The sequence below is a fragment of the Cynocephalus volans genome, chromosome 11, assembly GCF_027409185.1.
Source record: "Cynocephalus volans isolate mCynVol1 chromosome 11, mCynVol1.pri, whole genome shotgun sequence".
Classification (NCBI taxonomy): domain Eukaryota; kingdom Metazoa; phylum Chordata; class Mammalia; order Dermoptera; family Cynocephalidae; genus Cynocephalus; species Cynocephalus volans.
In genome coordinates, this window is record NC_084470.1 from 18,115,827 (window position 1) to 18,135,552 (window position 19,726).

At 41.7% G+C, this 19,726-nt stretch overlaps 1 protein-coding gene across 11 annotated transcripts in view; it reads right to left on the bottom strand.

Annotated features, from left to right (window-relative positions):
- ZBTB38 (zinc finger and BTB domain containing 38) overlaps window positions 1-19,726 on the bottom strand; it is a 72,981-nt gene that overhangs the window by 11,588 nt on the left and 41,667 nt on the right. Inside the window, exon 1 of one of the 11 annotated variants that reach the window (XM_063115150.1) lies at window positions 5,083-5,227. The exons of the other annotated variants lie outside the window; for them this stretch is intronic. The gene's annotated coding sequence lies outside the window, so the exon portion shown is untranslated. Of the gene's footprint in view, window positions 1-5,082; window positions 5,228-19,726 lie in introns of those variants that run through there. 11 annotated transcript variants of the gene reach the window in all.

A 19,726-nucleotide genomic window follows, 5' to 3' on the forward strand; every position in this document is an offset into this window, starting at 1 on the left:
CTTAACCCTTCACTTGGTGTTGTCACAGCACCACACTCTCCCAAGTGAGCTAACCGGCCATCCCTATATAGGGATCCAAACCCATGGCCTTGGTATTATCAGCAGCACACTCTCCCAAGTGAGCCACGGGCCGGCCTTGACCCACATGATTTTTGAAACCATGTTTTTGAAAAACTGAGGTAATGATAAAAAAAAAACTCTGAGATTTAACATAAAAACCAATATGGCTTTTCTTCAAAAAATAGGAAGACTGGGCAACACTGGGGTTGTCGCCTGCCTGGCAAGAAGGACTGGTGCCAAATAGCTGTGCCCCCTCCACGTACACACTGCCTTCTCAAGCATTTATTACCAAGCGGCCTCTTTCAGCAATATGGTCTACCTGGCCCCTCTAGCCTTCAGGGTCAGTTTGTGCAACTGAGAAGAACAGTAAGTAATATAACATTGGACCCACAGCTCTTACCAGACACACTTTACGGATTTCCCAAAATGAAACTTAAGACTTATAAAAGAGCTCATGGGGGACGGAGGACAGTCATTCTACCAGAAACAGTATTCTTTGGCTTAAAAAAGTAACTTTAAAGTGACCTCCACCACTACATTTTTTCATAGAGAGTTACTTAAAACAGAAGTAGCTCTTCTGTTTTATGTGCTCCTGCCATTGGAAAGCCCACAACAAGATTTCAGAAAGAGAAATATGTTAGAAGATGAGATGTAATTAACATGTAACTTTCTAAAATATTTTCTAAAAAGCAAGTTTTGTGCAATAAATTCACTATTCTTAGTAGTACGAGAACACTTCAAAAAGTTTATGGAAAAATAAAATTAAAACGTAATACGAATCTTCCCATGAACTCTTTGAAGACATCTTTGTATTACTGAGGTGGACTAGATAAACATGAAAAAAGGTAAAGAAATGTTCTAGATATAAACGTTTTGGTGAGGCAATATCTAAAAAAAATAAACTAATTTGTAATTAGATAAATGTGGTCATCTGACTTACGTTACTATTTTCCTGAGTTTGGACTTTAGCTGCAATAGCTTTTAAAATATACCTTTTAAATACACATAGGTATATAGTCACATGTATGTACAAATACATGTATGAATATATAAATATATGTGAACATAGGCTATACTTAAATATATTTTATAAGCACAGATATATAAATAGGGTGAACATATAATTTGGCATCCAAAACAGTACACTTGAGAGAGAAAAGAGGTACAACTAATAACTACACCAGGGAAACAGGTATATGTCAGGACTGTACCCCAGGAACTCAGGATGAATGGTCATCCTGTATATATATATAAAAGTATATAAACAAAAGATAAACCTACATATAAATTAAATATAAAATTCTATAGTAGAATTATAGTGTGTGTATTCACATAAAGTATGCTTTGTAAGTAGTAAAGTGCTTTTAAGAATTATATAAATATAAGGGTACTTCAAAAAGTTTGTGAAAAAATAGAATTAAAAGATAATACAAAATTTTCCATGAACTTTTTAAAGTACGCTCATAGATGACAAACATACTTTACAATTATACTTCATATAAATGCCACTGGGAAATTGCAGTTAAGTAGCATATTTGGAATCTTCTGCTGCTTTTGTCACCAGCTGCACTCCAGCCTTATGTAATAAATATACACACATATATAATGCAAACAGAGGCACTTAAGATACTGTTGATGATTAAAATGACTTTCCTTCACCTGCTTTTTAGAATTATCTAGCTTTAAAAAAAGAAATAAATCTATGCGCACAGTAAAAGATCCAAACAGTACAGATATACATTCAGGTAAAAAGCAGAAGTCCCCTACCCACACATCCACAACACACACAGCACGTGCTGTCCTTTGCTGTGGGTTTCTTTTCTCATAACTTTGGAAGACGTCTACATTCCATCTGTATAAAGCTGCAAGAGAACAACTGATTTCCAGTTGTGGTTATCCTTCTCTCCTAGCCCTAGCTCCCCTGCCTAGCAATCCTCACGCACACGCATCTCAAGTGACACTTCACCTGGCAGTCTCCCTGCTCTGGAATTTCTAGTTTTGGGTTCAAACCATCATTATAGCATACGGTATTATGCATTTGTCAACATTTATGTCTTTCCCTATGAGCTCCCTGAATGCAGGGACAATCTTGCACATTGTTGTACTCTCCGCACCTGTAGGCACAAAACACTGTTGACAGTGAGCAGAGAGGAACTGGCTTCTCAGGCCCTGAATAGCAAATGGCTTAAATTACATATTGTTCTTACTACTGTATGGCTCTGATTTAGACCTAGACGAACCCAAATTCTATTCCATAGAGAACAAAATTACTAGAAAAATAAAAATTAATTCCTGTCATTTTTTTTTTCTAGTTTCCTTCTAGCCTGCAGTTCTCAAAGTGTGTTGCATGGACCTCTGGGTCTCTCAAGACCCTTTCAGCAGGTTCATAAGGTCAAAACTATTTTCATAATAATACTAAGATGTTATTTGCCTTTTTCACTATATTGATGTATACAGTAATGGTGCAAAGCAATGATGGGTGAACTCCTAGCCACCTGGCAGGCATCAAGCCAGTAACACCCATCTGAATATGTAAAAATGATTAATTTTGTTAACTCTTGACCCTTGAGTACGCATTGTTTTAGCACCCTGCCATTGGAAAGCCCACAACAGATTTCCGAAAGAGAAATATGTTAGATGAGGTGTGATAAAGTGTGATAAAGTGTGATAAAGTGTGATAAAATGGGAGGTCCACATAAAATACTTCTGTGCACTTGAACAAATGAATGACAGACAAACTATGGTTATTCAGACAAATATTCGGGCATTTTCTTGAAAATGAACTAAGGAAGCCTGTCATTCCAAGGATGTAGTTATTTTGTTGCCAGTAAAAAAAATTTGGCTTCTAAGTGAAAATTAAAATTTTGGAAAACTTGTATCCACCACCATGAGTGAAACACTTCTCAATATATAGACTTTTCTGATGAGGTTGATAATGATATCAATTAATGTGATTTTTTGATATTGTATAACATATTTAGAAGATCTGTATAAATCAGTTATTTAATTCCAAAATATTGGAACCAATATTTTCCAATAACTAATGCATATTGTTATAAAAAATCATGCATGGGCTAAAAAGTACAAGACTAGACGATTTATTTATTTTTACTTGTAAAGATGCTTTACTTTCATATATATCTTAATTGTATTTTTTAATTGAAGCATATTGATTATACATATTTGTGAGGTACAGAGTTATATATCAATACATGTAGACAATATGTGATGATCAAATCAGGGTAATTAGCATATTCATCACTACAAAATTTAATCATTTCTTTGTGATGAGGACATTCAATCTCCTTTCTTCTAGCCATTTGATGACATGCAGAAAATTATTGTTAATTATAGATGTCTAGCTGGACTGTACACCAATAGAAGATGAGTGGATTTAAATATAACAAAGTATGGAAAGTTCATTGACATGGTTCCAGATTCCATGTTGCAACTGTTAAGAAACTACCACTTGCCAAGTTTTGGTGTAGTATCAAGGAATATCCACAATTAACTGAAAAGGCTATTAAAAAACTCCCTTTTCCAACTACCTATTTGTGTGAGGCTGGATTTTCTCTACATGCCTCAACTAAAACAACATATTGCAACTGAATGCAGGAGCAGATATGAAAATCCAGCTGTCTTTTTATTAAGCCAGACTTAAAGATATTTGCGAAGATGTAAGACAATACAATTCTTCTATTTTTGTTTTAGAAAATAGCTATTTTTCATAAAATGTTATTTTATCATACAATTGGATTTGTCATAGTTATTTTCATTAGTTAATAAATAATTTTTTAACTCTCATCTTAGATTTTGAATATGATAAATATTGATAGATAGGACTCAAGATAAACGAAAGATCTTTGGGTCCTCAATGATGTAGTGCAGAAAGGACCAAAAAGTTTAAGAACTGCTACACTAACCAATAAGAAAAGATTCAAAATAATTTTTACATAAATTATTTAAAAATTACTCAATAAAATAAATCATAAATAAGCCTAACATGACTGAAGAGAAAGTGAATGTAAGTGTGGTAACATGCAAATAAAACCCAGGAGACAGATGGAGACCGAGGGATGGAGAAACATAGATATCCCACAGCCACAGGACACATGCTCTCCACACCTGTCCTTAATTTTCCAAGGCTGAGGCCATTACTAGCTATCATTGAGTTTGCACACGGCTGAATAACCAGTTGGAACAACAGTCCCTTCCATACTATACTCAGATGAAAAGTGTTTTTTGATTCTGTCTGCACAGTCTATCACGTCTCACATTCTTACCTTCTAAGTCTCAAAGATTAGCTTGGTCACAGTAACTATTTGCCTACATGATTCTATCCATTTATCAATTAAAAATTAGGCTCCTCTGCATTATACTCTGGATACTGATTTTAGGTATTGGTTCACTTAGTCTGGGACTGAATTTGAAAACAAGTGAAACAATTTTTGACAATGGTCTGACCAACTACTTCTGAGTATTTGCAGCTTAATTAAATCTTATCTCCCCCAAGTAGTTAAGGCAACTTTACTAAAATATACAGAAGTTAAAAACAAAGCAAAACCTTAAAATGATAGTTTCCATGTAAACTCACAATGCAAAAAAAAAAAAAAAAACTTCAAAAATCTATTTAAATTGTTAATCAGTGTATCTGTGATGTAGACCTTTACAAGGCTTAATAAAATCTGTTGTATTTTTATTAGTAAATCTTTACAATATTACAGAGAGGAGAGTGAGGTAACCCTTTTTAGAAGACATTCTTAGGACTAGAAGTTACTTACTCCAGGCCAATCTCCAGGGCCAGACTGAACCCCATTTTTCTAAATCTGATCAGAGACCAAGAGCCCTCCTGCTAGCACCTTGGCCACACGATTCCTAAGGTACATAATAATAAAACTGAATTGACAGAGCAACTTTATGGCAGAGCAACTTTTTCCTTTCTCGTACAAGTCGTCTTCTATAAAAAGAAACTAAGAAATAAAACCTAACTAAAAAAAGAACATACTGTATCAGGATACTGACCTGGAATCCTGCAAAAGTCAAACTCGTAATCCATGTTGGGCCAAGGTGGGGCCCATATCCAAGTGGAACCTACCGCAGGGGTCTGCTATTCCCTGCGCAAAGTTTTCTGACAAAGGACATTCCGGTCAGTGAGCCAGCTGCACCATCCCACACACATCTTTGCAGTACATTTTCTCATAGTCATGTTGGGCAACTACGTCAGACCTCCTCACGTGACGGGGTGTTAGAAACACACGCATCGGATCTCGAAAACAGATTACAAAACAGAAGCCCTTTATGAAGTTAAGCTGAGTCTAGGAAAAGGAAAATCCTCTTGATTTTGCCTTCTAAATGCAGCCCAAAAAGGGCACAAAAGAGCTACATTTATCAGACTTCATTGCATTTAAACTATCAGATTCAAGAAGGCATAGTATGACAAGGGCAGTTTGTTTTTTTAACTGAAATCCAGGCCATTCTAAAGGCCAACATCGGGAAGCTGCTAGAGTGCATTCGACAGAGGGAGGCAACTTACTTATTATCTTGCAAAGGTAAACACCCGGCCTGCAGACTTGTAGTTGCGTGCACACACGCTGTGAGAACGAGTATTGTCAGATTCGTGGATGACGCAACGGGCCCAGTTAAATATTTCAGGTTGCTTGTTTGGAAAGATGAAAGGGAGAAAAGGTCCTTGGTTTCTTTTTGAAATGTAGCAGTGTTTCAGGGTAGCCCGTGTACTTGGGTTCACCTCAGGATCAAGCCTGCCCGGACACCTGCTTGGTTAAGAAACCTGGCAAACCAGCTTAGAGAATCTGTCTCTGAAACCCGCCAGTGCTGTGCCTCTGTTTCGTTTCAACCAAACTCCACGGACACTCTGAGTCCCTAATGTAGGAGGCAGTTTTAATCTGTATGCTGTGGAGACTGAGGACAGGGTTCCTGTCCCTGAAACTTCTCATTTGAGGGGTGAGATTATCAAGAGTAAGTTTCAAAAGCCAAATATCACTTTCTTATCAACCTAAAGGGCTGGCTGATTTAATGGAGGGTGGCCCTCTTCCTCTCAGTTGACTGCTACCTCTGGCGGAGGATGGACTCTGGCTAGTTGCAAGGATGCCTTAGCCTAGGATGGGTGCAGCACCAGCTGCTGCTTCGGTGCTAATGTAAATCCATCTCCCACCACTGTCTAACCCCAACCGCTCTGCACTCTGGAGTTCTGGGGACTCCCGCGAGACAGTGCATCACAGTTTACGTCGGTTCTTCCTGGATGAACCAGGAACCAAGCAGAGAGGAGTGAACGAGAGCATGCACACGAAAAGCACCAAGAGCAGAACATAGCACATAGTAGGGGTTCAATGGATGTCAGCTAGAACTAGTGTGAGACTTGACTATGTCCTGCCCAATTGGTGGCTATGGAGAGAATCACTCATGCAGCCTACCCTTCCCATAAGAATGAAGGACGATCTTTAAAAACACAAATGAGATCGAGTCAAGCCCTGCTACAAGCCCTTCAGCGGCTTTCCCCTGATCTCAGCATAAAACCCAGGCTCCTCACCGAGGCCTGCAAGGCCCTGAGGGGTCCACAGGTCCCGTCCCCTCTACAGACTTGCTTGCTCTCTCCTGCAGCTCTCTGTGTTCAGCACACAGACTCCTTTACTCGCCCCACTGCCACGGCTCTTGTGGCCCTGGGGCCTTTGAACTCACTGGTTCTAGTACCGCACAAGACTGGCTTGCTCTCATGCTTCAGGCCCGGCTCACATGTGGCCTTGGAGGGGCCACCCCCTCTCTATGTGATCCCTTCTTACTTGCCCTCACATCACCTTATTTCCTTTATACTGCTTACCTCAACCTGCAATTATCACGTGTATTTGCCTGCTTGTTTACTGTCCACTCTGCCCATCAGAGAGCAAGCTCCAGGAGAGAAAGGCTCTTACTCACCCTGTCCACTGTTTACTGCTACACCTGCAGGCCGCAGCACATGATAGGCACTCGGCAGATATATGGTGAATGGATAAGTGGAGTGACCATGCATATAAAACACAAGCGAGGCTCATCCTGATTTAAAAAGCAACCTGCCCTCTCCCACTGCACTCCCGGTCCCCGACATCCTGTTCTGCTTGTTGGCTTTTCCACGGCACTTGTAACATCCCAAAATATTACACAATTTACCTCTTCATTATTTATAGTCCATCTGTTCACCAGAATTTAAGCCCCACAGGAGAAGCAGTCTTTGATTTTCTTCACTGGTGTATCTTAAGCACCCAGAACAGTGCCTGACACATAGTAGGTCCTCAATATTCATTAAAAAACAAACCAAAAAACAAAACAGTACTATAAATAGATATGCTTGTAAGTCAACAAAAGGATAGTTACCATAAATATTACCAACTACAATTTTCATCTGTCTGAATTCCCTGATATATTTTGAATAAAATTACTTTTATCTGATACATTTCAGGTCGTGAAACTGTTCGCATATTAATTCATTTCTCCTCCACAATCCTGTGAGGCAGGCACATATAAGGGAAATACTGCTATGTACTCACAGGAGTAAATGAATTTACAGAGTCAATGCTCAATATAAGGAAGCTCACGTTACTCTCATTCTCATAGTACAGATGTAGAAACTCAGCCCAAAGAAGTGACTTGCTTACGGCAGAGCCTGTAATTTCTGATGGAGGAACAGCATTCAGTCCACTGCATTCTGCTGTCTCATGTTGAATGTGCACACACAGAACAATAATTAAGTCAGAGCAGGTGACTTGCTCTATCCAGCATAAAAGGGCACAGCACTGAGTCCAAACTGCAGGCTTGTTATACAAGATCACCCCCAAAGAAGCTCATGATGGGAACAGAACCAGTCTGGGATTCAAGAGGTAGGGCCCCTGGGGACAGCCAGCCTGAGCCACATGCTAAGAAATCACTGAGAGATGTTGAGGAATGTGCCAGAGAGTACCCAAGAAGGGCAGCTGAAGATTGTAGGTAAGGCAAGCAGGCCCTGACCACAGGCAGCAGTTACCAGGACAACCTGAACACTGCCGGATGATGGTGCCTAGATCCTTCTTGGCCGGCCAGGTGTACAACAGCTGCACAGTAGGCATTTTTATTTTATTTTATTTTTTTAGTGGCTGTCTAGTAAGGTGATCCGAACCCTTGACCTTGGTGTTACAATATTGCGCTCTAAACAACTGAGCTAACTGGCCAGTCCTCACAGTAGGCATTTTTAAGATGCCGCCTGACCCTAATCAGTCATAGTGTGTGCCCCACAGCCCAGAAAACATTTGCACAGCCAGGATTTGCTGATCTAAAGTGAACTCATCAGGAAGATGAGTATTCATTTACCTGCACGCCCTCCCACCCGAGTGTGTAGATTTACCCTTTCATTACGGGCCTGGTGATGATGCAGTCCCAGGGATTATGAGGGTCATGCTGGGGACCTGCGGGTCAGAATGCAGCATGACATCAGCGAGGGTGAAGCCTGGGGGAGCACTGGGAGAAGAGAATCTCCAGGGTGGAGCCAACTTCTGGTGTGAGGTTTCTCTAAGATGGAGGGAAGAGTCTCCTGGTCAACACAGAGCTGAGTCACAATGAGGCTCATCAAAACCCTAAATTCAAACCCCAGGACCCTTACCAAGGCTTAAAAGATTCCCTGTGATCTGACTGCATTTCCTGCCACTCTAACCCACACTAGCTTTTTTTCTGTTCCTTGAACATGCCCAGATCCTTCCCACCTCAGGGTTTCTCTGCATATGCTGTTTCTGTAGCCTGGAATGCCCTTCTAGCCCAGGCAGCAGGCCCCCCGCCCCGCAATCTCCATCTAATAGCTCCCTCTCCCCCCAATCAGGTTCATCTGTTATAAACTTTTAGCATGCTCTTTTCTCTTACAATACTTATTATGAGTGTAATTAAGTATTATTTGATAAATTTGTGCCTTTACCACAGAGTAAAAATTCTGTGAGGGCCAAGACTGTTTAGCACAGTTTCCCCAGCACTCAGCACTGTAATCACCACATAATAGGTATTAATAAACCTTTATTAAATGAGTGCAAGAACAAAAAGCACCCCAAGACCAAGCTCTGTAGAGCCTGCCATGCAGGGCACCTTTACCAAGCTTTCCGGACCCAGCATTATGTCAAAGTGAGCTGCCCTATTTCCCACCAATGCTAATGGGGGAAAAGATATTTGCTGAGCATAAAAAAGCCAATAAGGATGGCTGACATGGAGAAGGGGAAACAAAGAAACAACCCCCCCCCACACACAAGACAAATCAACATTGCTGGCCTAAGCTGAGCTGCATAAGCCAAGTCATGCTGTCCACCGCCCACAAAGACATTACCGCCCAAACAAGTTAAAACACTAAAACACGGCTTTGAAACGCTGACATGCTGCTTACTACCACTGCTCTGTCTCAGGGGAAGGAAGGAGCGATGCTTCAAGCACTGCCCATATGCTTTGTTCAAAGTCCAGGCCTTCGTCTTGAGTACTTAGACTGAAATGGTAACACACTTTCTAAAATTAAGGTTGTTTTTAAAGTTAAAATTAAGTTTTTTATACTAAAAATGTAAAGTTAGCAACATGTGGGTCAGTAAAGGCCCTGGGGTTGGGTGTTTGTAACAGGCTCAGTTTCTGCAGGATATTATCCCTTCCTGAGCTCCTGTAGCTCTCACTATCCACAGCTCCCCACCTCCTCTCCCTCACCTGGCCTCCTTCCATGAGGAACTAATCTGGGGATGGTGCTGGGCCTGTGGATGCATGTACATCCCGGTGCAGCAATATACGATTCACTCCAAAAGCACACACAGCCCTCTTCTCCCATCAGGCAACCAATGGTAAGATGGAAAAGGCATGGTGATGTGTGCTAGTAATGGTGGTTCTCAGCAGAAGGGTGCACAGTAACACGTGCCAGCCACATGATGTGCCTCAATACCTGAAAAACATGTCTGTGTCCAGTACTGTTTGATATACTACATACACATCATCCCATTTAAGCCTCACAGCAATCTTATTTTGCAAATGAGAAAACTGAGACTCAGGGAGGCTGTGAAACTTGGCTAAGATCATTTAGCTAGTAAGTGGAAGAGCTGGTGTTCAAACTCAGATAGTATAGCTCAAAAATCATGCTCTCCATTTCAGGTTCAGGAGTACCAAGACATAAAGAACTTAGCTCTTCCGCATCTTTCTTGATTGCCTTTTGTGAAATACTCATGTGCTAGAGACTAAACTATCAAAGGCTCATAGGACATCACCCCAGACTACTCACCAAGGTGTATTTGGCAAACTGCAGCCTGGACTTGAGCAGGGCTCCCACATACAGTGGAGCAGGTTACATTCTGTGGTAGGCTGACAGCCAGCCCATGCTCTGGTTGGCCAGGTATGTACCTCAGTGTAGGGCTATGCCCTCTGCCAGAAGGGGGCCATTTCTCTAGTATGCACAAAAAAACTATATGTACCAACAGGAGGCCCTGGGGTGAACATTTATGGGAAATTCAGTTCTTTCCATAAACTCTACTTTTAATTCATTTTCTTAAAAAAAAATGTAAACTTCAAAGTAATACATGATACATAAATATTAATCATCTTGATTTAAATTTTTATCCACTTCAATTTCAAGATAATATTTATTAAATGTCTATCACTCATGAGTTATTGAGTGTAACACAGGGTCACCATAAGAAGGGACATTAAAGGGAATGCTGGGAGATTAAAGCTGCCAAGCCAGGAGAACTGGGAGACCTCTGGAAGCACCACATCAGACCATTCATGCAACAGGGCTCTACCTAGGATAATTCAGGATAAAGCAAACCAGGTCCAGTCTGAACAGTGGCTCTGGTGTCAGGTGAACCTGGCTCTGTCATGTTCTGGCTGTAACCCTGTGCAAGTTTCTTAAATTTTTTGTACCTCAGTTTCTTCATCTGCAAAATGAAGCATCTACTAGGGTTAACATGAGGACTAAATGATAACACCTACAAAGTGCCTGGCACAGTATCTGGCACATAATCAAGCTTCATGAACATCAGCTATTTTTTGGTATTACTATAGCCAATTAATTATTATTAGTCACAAATGTCGGCAGTAGCAAGTATTAGGTAAGTCTTAGCCGCAAGCCCAAAATTGGGGAATGTGAAATTCCTCAATGACAAGGACAAACGTCCTATTTCACTGTGTGCCCAGACCCCGCTATCCCTCCTCACAGTGCTTGACACCACGTAAGGACTCATTAACTAATCATTCTTCCTTAATGCAGACAACAGTTACACCCGAGCAACACACATAAGGGCATTTAGTTACAAATACCATCTAAATCATTTTCTTCTCTTTCTTTAGTTACATTGTTAGCATTTCTTCTAAGCATGTGGGAAAAGGCATGAACAATTTAAATAAAAATCTTTCAAGTTGACTATTAGCTGTTGTGGTTAAAAAAAACAACTTGGTAGGAAGGAGGCCAAAATAATCTGTTTAAGACAAACACTTAGATCATCTATAAATTTTGACTATGTACACTTTTCCTCAGAAGGTCACTTATATTTGGCTACAAATTTATGAGTAAAAACAGAGCTAGGGTACTACCTGTTTCCTGGTCATATGCCTGTTTTGGACAGTGACACACTTTTCCTTCCTGACACAGCCCCTACCTCTCCCTTGTCACTTCTGCCATCTGTGTACAGACTCTTGGCAGACCACTTCTTTCTCTTCATGAAACAGGGACTTTCGGAGTGCAAAGTCTTGGTACCTCCTATCTTCTACTTTAAACTAGGAACTTGATAACATGCCTGCTTGGTTATGATTGATTTTAGACAATATTTTGGTGTTTTGGTTTTTTGATTTTAAAGTTTTAAAATTTAAGTCTCAGTTTAATGTATTCATTTGTTTGTGTTTTGTTGACTAAGAAGAAAATATTAAAAATGTAGGTTCAGTTTGGGGTTTAGCACATTTATGTGCTTTATTCTGGATTGTGGTTCAAGCTTCCATTGAAGTTCTTGATTAAATTACTGGCAACTGTCAGACGTAGTCAACAATTCCGAGCTTTCCTTTTCCTGCTCCATGGGGCCATTCTGTCTCTTCCTGTATCTTTATCCTCAGAGGGTAGAGCAGGGCCTCTGCTTACACACTCCTGGGCTCAAATTCCAGTTCTGCTAACTTGCTAGTTGTCTGAACTTGACAAGTTAGTAAATACTGACCCTTTTTTTGAAAAAAATCTACGAAGTGGATGTAGCAGTGCAACCTTGTTCTTATGAAGATTAAATGATAATTCAGATAAAACGTAGTATCTCATTCTATTGCTCTTTTTTACCCTGATAATTTTCTATGAAAATTCCAGAAGACAAAACAATACCTCCAACTCTTTTCTCCAGCCCATCTCATTATGATACTAGCAACCAATTTAATGCCCTGTGGTTGAAAGGATATTGGAAGCAGGGGTCAGTCTGTAAGTGAGGATTTCCCTGCAGCTGAAGTAGAGAGATGAGTGACCTAGAGAGTCTCAGGCTTTGAGGGCTTCCAGTAAGTCCAGGCAAGATTAGCTCCGGCAGCCTGTATGGTCAGCAGCTGCAGGTTCAAGCAGGCTGACCCCCACCAAAAAAGGAAGCTAGGTAAAAAATACTTGTGGATGGTAAATGCAAAAACAAATACTTAGCAAAATAAGGGACTGCAGGTAATATGTAAGAGTTCCTATATTAAGACCTTGGGAAAATATGTTAAAATTTTGGGTTCAGTGATTAGAAGAACAAACACTTTCAAAGAATAGGTAGATGCATCACAACGTAATATTATGACAAATATAGTCAATAACTGCATCAACAGATACAAAAATTAGTGATTCAATTGTTTAGGAAACACTGCATGCCAATTAAAGATATTGCCCCTGTAGCTCTAACATGAAGAATAACCGTAGAGGAAGAGGTTGAGGGTTTGAATAACCAGAGGGGAGCTCCTATCCTTGAGTGGCTTCTACAGGTCCACATGTTGCCCTTTCCAGTCCAGGTAAAGGGACTGAGCAACACGGCCCTCAGACCATCATCTTAGCACTAGATTAGATTATTATCCCATTTCCTCATACACAGAACCATCAGGGCAGCCAGCTTCACCAGACGGTTAGAAGCCTGGGCTGGGAAGCCAAAGCATTTTACGGTGGGAGTGCTCTTTCTTCACACCTTCATTCTCTTCCATCTCCACCTTGTGGGGGACGGGGGGGAGTAAAGCAAGTTATGCTGTGAGTGGCAGTCAGTACCAGCCAAAAGGAGAGGAGGCAGGACAGAGGGGTGTTCTGGACCTGAGAGGTGGGGCTGGACATAGGATGCAGGGGGAGGGCCAGCGAGGAGTGGGATCCCTCCCCAGGAGGCCTGTGAACTGACGCCTCCCAAGTAAACAGTACCCCAAGTGCCATACCACAACTCCTGGAAACATCTGGCTCTTTGTGTTGTTGATCCTTCCCAATGTGCTCTTCCAGGTGTCATGGGCTTAATAACAGGGTTAGAGCCATAAAAACAAATTCCCCAAAGCAGTGCCTACCTCTGAGGGCAGGCGGTCCCCCTTAAAAACACATGATCCCTTGGGCAGAGCCCTTCTCTGGTGGCAGCTTTCTCAGGGTTGTGTTTTGGGGTTCCTTACGTTTGACGACCAGTCTGTTCACAGTGTCATGTCCACAAGACAGTGCTGAATCCACACAAAGGAAATGCTCTTGGTTCCCAGGTAGTTAGTAATCCAGCCTCCCCCCACCCCCCAAACTTTTCTCAAAATGGGTAGATGAGTAAGCATCGCTTCAATATAAACAGAGTTTGGGATATTTTAGATAACAAAAAGCAAGGAGTGCATGATTCTTAGGGGAGCATGCACTCTAACCTATTCTTAATTTGCCACAAATGGATTGTAGAGATTCTTCAGATCAGGGGTGAGGACTGCTCCACCCTCTTTGGGAATCTCCTTCTTAGAGGAATTCTCACCGGGGGGGGGGGGCAATTGAGGGGTCCTCAACTGTAGCCTCTGCCAACAACAGCCCTTTGAAGGTTTATCCTGCACATCGCTTTCCTGGGCTATACATCTCATTTCTTCAGCTATTTCCTGTAAAGAGAATGTTATAGAGAAGCCGAAGATCTCGTGGTGTGACTAAGACAGGTTTCTAGATTTCTGGTTCCACATACCTTACTATACCATACTCTTCAAATGGCAAGTGCTGGGACCCTACTTACTGTGACCTTGGAAAGCATTTGACCTCAATAAGCCTCAGTCTCCTCATCTATAAAATGGAATAATGCACATGTCACGGAGTGATGGGAGGATTAAATGAGAGTATATAAGCACTCAGCAAGGGCAGAGCAAACAGTAAGTGCTCGATAACTGATTCTATTTATAACACACATTTTTTTTTTTTTTGGCATAGACTTCTTTCTTGTTTTCTTCCTCCCCCTTGGATTCCAAACTTTCAGGGCTGAATTTTTTAACTGTAATTCAAAAATTCATTTACTTATTCTGATTAAATTTAATTGTGCTCATTTTGTCCATCCTTTCCCCGCATGTTGAAATATTTTAGAATGTTGATTCTATCTGAAAATCTATCTACTGATCCCTTAAACATGTTACCCTGATTTGTGCTCTAGAAACTTTCAGTAAGTTTAGGATGGCAATGTCCATGACAAAAATCATGACTGTATTCTACGCTCGCCTCCAGAGAGTAGCAGAGTGTGATCATTCTTCTTATTCACTCAACTCATATTTTGAGATCAGTCATGTTATAATGCCTTGGTTTCACTTTAAAGAAGGAAATGCAATGCACATTATCAGGGCGTGACCCTGTGAGGAGCCGCTCTGGTCATGTTAATACATCAATATGTTTAGAATTGAGACCCTGAGACAACAGGGTAAATGAGCTCTTGAATTCAGATTCAGAAAGCTTCAGAGCTGCTGTGAACAAAATCACTGGGTATAAGCGAAGAGTAAAAGAACAGGGTGTCAAGCTCCCTGGAGGTGATCTGTGGTATCCAGGCTGGCCTTTGATTACGGGTAACCCAATGCAAATCCCTGACCAGTTTCATTCTCTCAGCTCCATTGTTTCAATGGCACAGCAAGACTCTAATTTTCTAACCATCCTTCTCTATTCCCTCGTTCTCCCTAAGTAGCTCATTCCATTTGTGTTTCTCGGGCTCACTTCCCAGCATCCTTGTACCCCACCTAGCCAGGGAATTCAGACAGCCTGCCATTGTTTCTGTACCCATATCCGCTTACCCAGCAGAACACCACCTTCCCCAGCCTGACGCCTCCAAAGGCCAACTTTCTGGACCCAAACATAGAACATCTACAAATCACTTTCGTACACACCACACCATTTCCTTCTCGTGACACCCCTGCAGGCTGTGAAATATTATTTCCATTTCAAAGATGAGACACAGGCTCAGAAAAATTAAGCCAAAGTCCCAGCACTACATAGCCTTTAATTGGCAAGGTTGTGTTTTCAATACCAATCTTGTGACTTTGGGCTTCAAACTAACTTTTCACATACTTAAAAGGAAGACTATATTTGTGATTTCAAATGTTACTAAATATAAACCACCATCTCATATTTTGACTGATATGTTTAATGGTAGTGCATATTTTATGCCAAATTCAGTGTCAAACATGTATTTGCCACTCAAAAAACTACATATAGTTAGCTATTTTAACTAGTAAAACTAGTTTTTCCCGATCACCCTACGTATCATCAACGTGCTGCTGATGGGGTGGGCCACCCACGCATTCAACCTCATAGTTTCTTCCACCTTACATTACCTGATCACACAGCATTGTGTTTAATTCGTTCTGTAAAATGGAAACAATACCATAGAGGATTACTGTGACAGTTAAATGAGGCAATGAAAATAGGGACCTTAGCTAGCAAGTATCCAGTTAACAGTATTACATATTACTACTACTAATACATTTTCAATACATTCATTAAAATAGAGTTTTGCTTTCTTAACAAGTGTCTGAGGAGGTATAATGCAGCACAAGTACAATAATTCAGAGAAACAGACCTATTTCCTCCCCTTGGCCTTTTTGAATCATTTATTTGTTCCCTCATTCAGCAACCTCCTGGAGTACACAAGTCCAGTGGAGCAGACAGACATGCAGACAGCACCTACGTGCGGATCAAAGTGCTACACTGAGTGAGGGATGTCCAGGGCTCTGGAGGAGGCAGCCTTAAACTGAGTTTGGGGAAAAAGCACCAAGGAAAGGGAGGTGGGGCTGAGTCTTGAAGGAGAGGAAGCATTTCCTTGGAATCCAAGGAGGAAAAGGCATCCTGTTCTAGGCAGAGGTCTAAGCAAGGCACAGAGGCATGAAACAGAATGACACTCCTGGGAGGGACAAGGAGGTGGGGATGGTTGCTGTGCCGGGCATGTGCAGGAGCCTGGTGGGAGATGCAGAGGGAGGTTGTCGGGGCCCTGGTCAGGAACAGTTTCAAATGTCATGTTGAGTTTGGACTTTATCCTCTAGCCTCACAGTTCTTAACCCCTAACTGCATACTGTAATCACCTATGAGAACTTGAGAGAACACCAATACTCAGGTCCCAACTCAATATTCGGATTTATTTGGTCTTGGGTTGGGCCTGGGTATTGGGATTTTTAAAAAAGCTCTCCAGGTGATTCTAATGTGCAACCTGGACAATGGTGAGCCATTTAAAAGATTCTGAATAGGAATGATTTGACAACTTGCAGACAGGTCACTCTGGGAGCAGTTTGGTGAGAAGGATATCTGCAGGAAGGTCTGGAAAAAAAGGCAAGGAGACAGGTGGGGATGAAAGCAGGGAGAAGAGATATTTGAAAGCTATTTGGACGGAATAATTGACTGACTATGGATATTCCCTGATCTACGATAGGGTTACATCCTGATAAACCTATTGTAAGCTGAAAATGTCCTAATCCAAAAATGCACTTAACACCTAACCTACCAAACATCATAGCTTAGCCTAGCCTACCTTAAACTCAGAACACTTTCACTAGCTTACAGTCGGGAAAAATTATCTAGCACAAAGCCTATTTTATATAAAGTGTTGACTATCTCATGTAATTTACTGAATACAGAACACTGCACAGTATTGGTTGGTGACCCTCGTGATCCTGTGGCTGACAGGGAGCTGTGGCTCGCTGCTACCGCCCAGCATCACAAGAGAGTATTGAAAAAGTACTGAAACGACCAAAATTCAAAATTCAAAGTATGGTTTCTACTGAGTGCACGTCACTTTCGCACCATTATAAAGTCAAAAAATCTTAAGTCAAACCATCGAAGTCAGAGACCTCTGTAATTGGAAATTAGAAGGGAGAGAGAGAAGAGTGGTTGGCATGCCAGTTCTATTGCCTAGACATGCCACTAGCAGATAGGGAACCCAGATCTATCAGTTGGTCTGGGAGGACAATAACCAAGTCTACGCTCCTTCTGAGGAGCCTGTGGAAAATGCAGGTGGCTCTCTCAATCAACAGACATCCAAAATGGACTTTGTTGCTGAAAGGAAGCCAAGCTGAAGATTGGAATGTGCAGTGCATTCATGTATAGGAAGTAGCTGCAAACATATGCATGGGTTTTGCCCAAGGAAAGCAAACCAGATGAAAAGAAAATAGGACCAAAGAAGGAATGTTAGGGGATGTGCTGAGTGTATTAGACACCTGTAGTTCCTTCCTGAAAATTTCATTTCTTCATGTCACCCCAGACTGACTGAATCAGAATACCCAGGGGGTAAGGCCCCAAAATCTGATTTTTAACAAGCTTCCAACTACTTCTGGATCAAGACTAGGTTTGGACACTATATTTATTTACTATGGCTGCTGTAACAAATTACCACAAACTTGGTGACTTAAACAACAAAAATCTATTCTCTCACAGTTCTGGAGGCCAGAATTCCAAAATCAAGGTGTTGGCAGGGCCATGTTCTCTCTGATGGCTGTAGGGGAAGAATTTGTCCTTGTCTTGTCCAGCTTCAGGTGGCTCAAGTCTTTCTTGGCTTGTGTCTGTATAACTCCAATCTCTGCCTCGGCCTTTTCCTCTTTATGTGTCTCTCTTCTGTATGTCTTTTACTAGGACACTTGTCATTGGATTTAGGGCCCACCTGATAATCCAGAATGATCTCATCTCCAAATCCTTAATTATGTCTGCAAACACCCTTTTCCCAAATAAGGTCACAATCACAGGATCCAAGTCATGGACATATCTTCCTGGGGTCAGGGAGGGGCACCACTCCACCCATTATAGACACCGTGGTAATACCTGTGTAGATGAATGGAAGGAGGGCCGGGATCCAGAACTCCAAGCTAAGTACCCTGAGAGGGGCAGGCAGAGGAAGAAGAGCAGGAGAGAGAGCCACTTCAGGGACTACTGAGACATACAGCTGTACTCCCAAGCCTTATTTTGTTCAAGGGACCCCAGGTCACTAAGTGTCCAGGGCACAAGACCATTTGAAAGTACTATACAGAATGTAAAAAAAATCATCACAATAATAAATGAACAAAAAGCCAGACCATGTTAAATTCAAAACATAGGTGAGAACTTTGAAGGGCTGAAAAGGCTTTTAGTTAATTCATTTTCTAAATTAGATTAATTTGATATGAAGCCAAGATTTCTTCTGTGAAATGCTGTGGCCCTTTCTTTCTCATTACCCTAGTAGCTTCCAGTCCAGATGACAAGTCACCATGGCAGCATGTAATTGATTATTTCTGTCTTACAAAACATTTCCTTAGGAGCAGGCAACACTCTGGGTCACTCACACTAAAGAAGCTCGGCCATGCCTCCTTCTCACCACCTGCTAGGGCCCTACAAATCTGCACTGATCATGCCCACTTCTACACTGATACATCTTCCACCATTAAAGTCCTACATTATAATTATTTGTATCAGTTCCCCGACACAGAGGTTTCCTGTCCCCTAACACAGGAGTTTCCCTTCTTGGCAGCAGAGTCCAGGGTCAGAAGGTCAGTGGGGGTAGAGAGAATGGAAGGGAACAAGGTGCTATTTAAGGTTAAAGTCACAGCCAGGGACAACAGTCTTCAGAATCAGATTCTTACTGTGGTCAAAACTACCCCATCACACATTTCTACAGCAGAAATTAAAAGGCACAATCCCCAGTCCCCAGCCCTTAAGTCTATCCCAAAACACCTCTTATCTAGCAAGTCTGCAATCTTGTATAGTCCAGTCTCTGTACAAGTCAGTCTCTGTGCTTTGCCAGATGTCCAGAGCAGTGCTCCCCAAACATTTATGTGCATGAGTCAGCTGCGGATTTTTTTTTTTTTTTTTTGTCGTTTTTTCGTGACCGGCACTCAGCCAGTGAGTGCACTGGTCAGTCCTATATAGGATCCGAACCCGCGGCGGGAGCGTCACCGCACTCCCAGCGCAGCACTCTACCAAGTGCGCCACGGGCTCGGCCCGTCAGCTGCGGATTTTAAGTGCATTTCCTGACACAGTGGGCCTGGGGTAGGACTCGAGGCTCTGCTTTTCTAACAGGTTCCCAGGTGCTGCCCACACTGCCAGTCCACAGACCACATGCTGAGCAGCAAACAGTAAGACTCCACTGCAGCAGTGTCTGATGGCTTTTCCTTGGTCAAGTCATCCTGGAATAAATACCTATGATTCCACCCTGGCACTCCCTTCCATCCATGCCATATGGCACAAACCCCACAACCTCACCTGTAATGACAGAAACTTATCTTTCTTTATTGC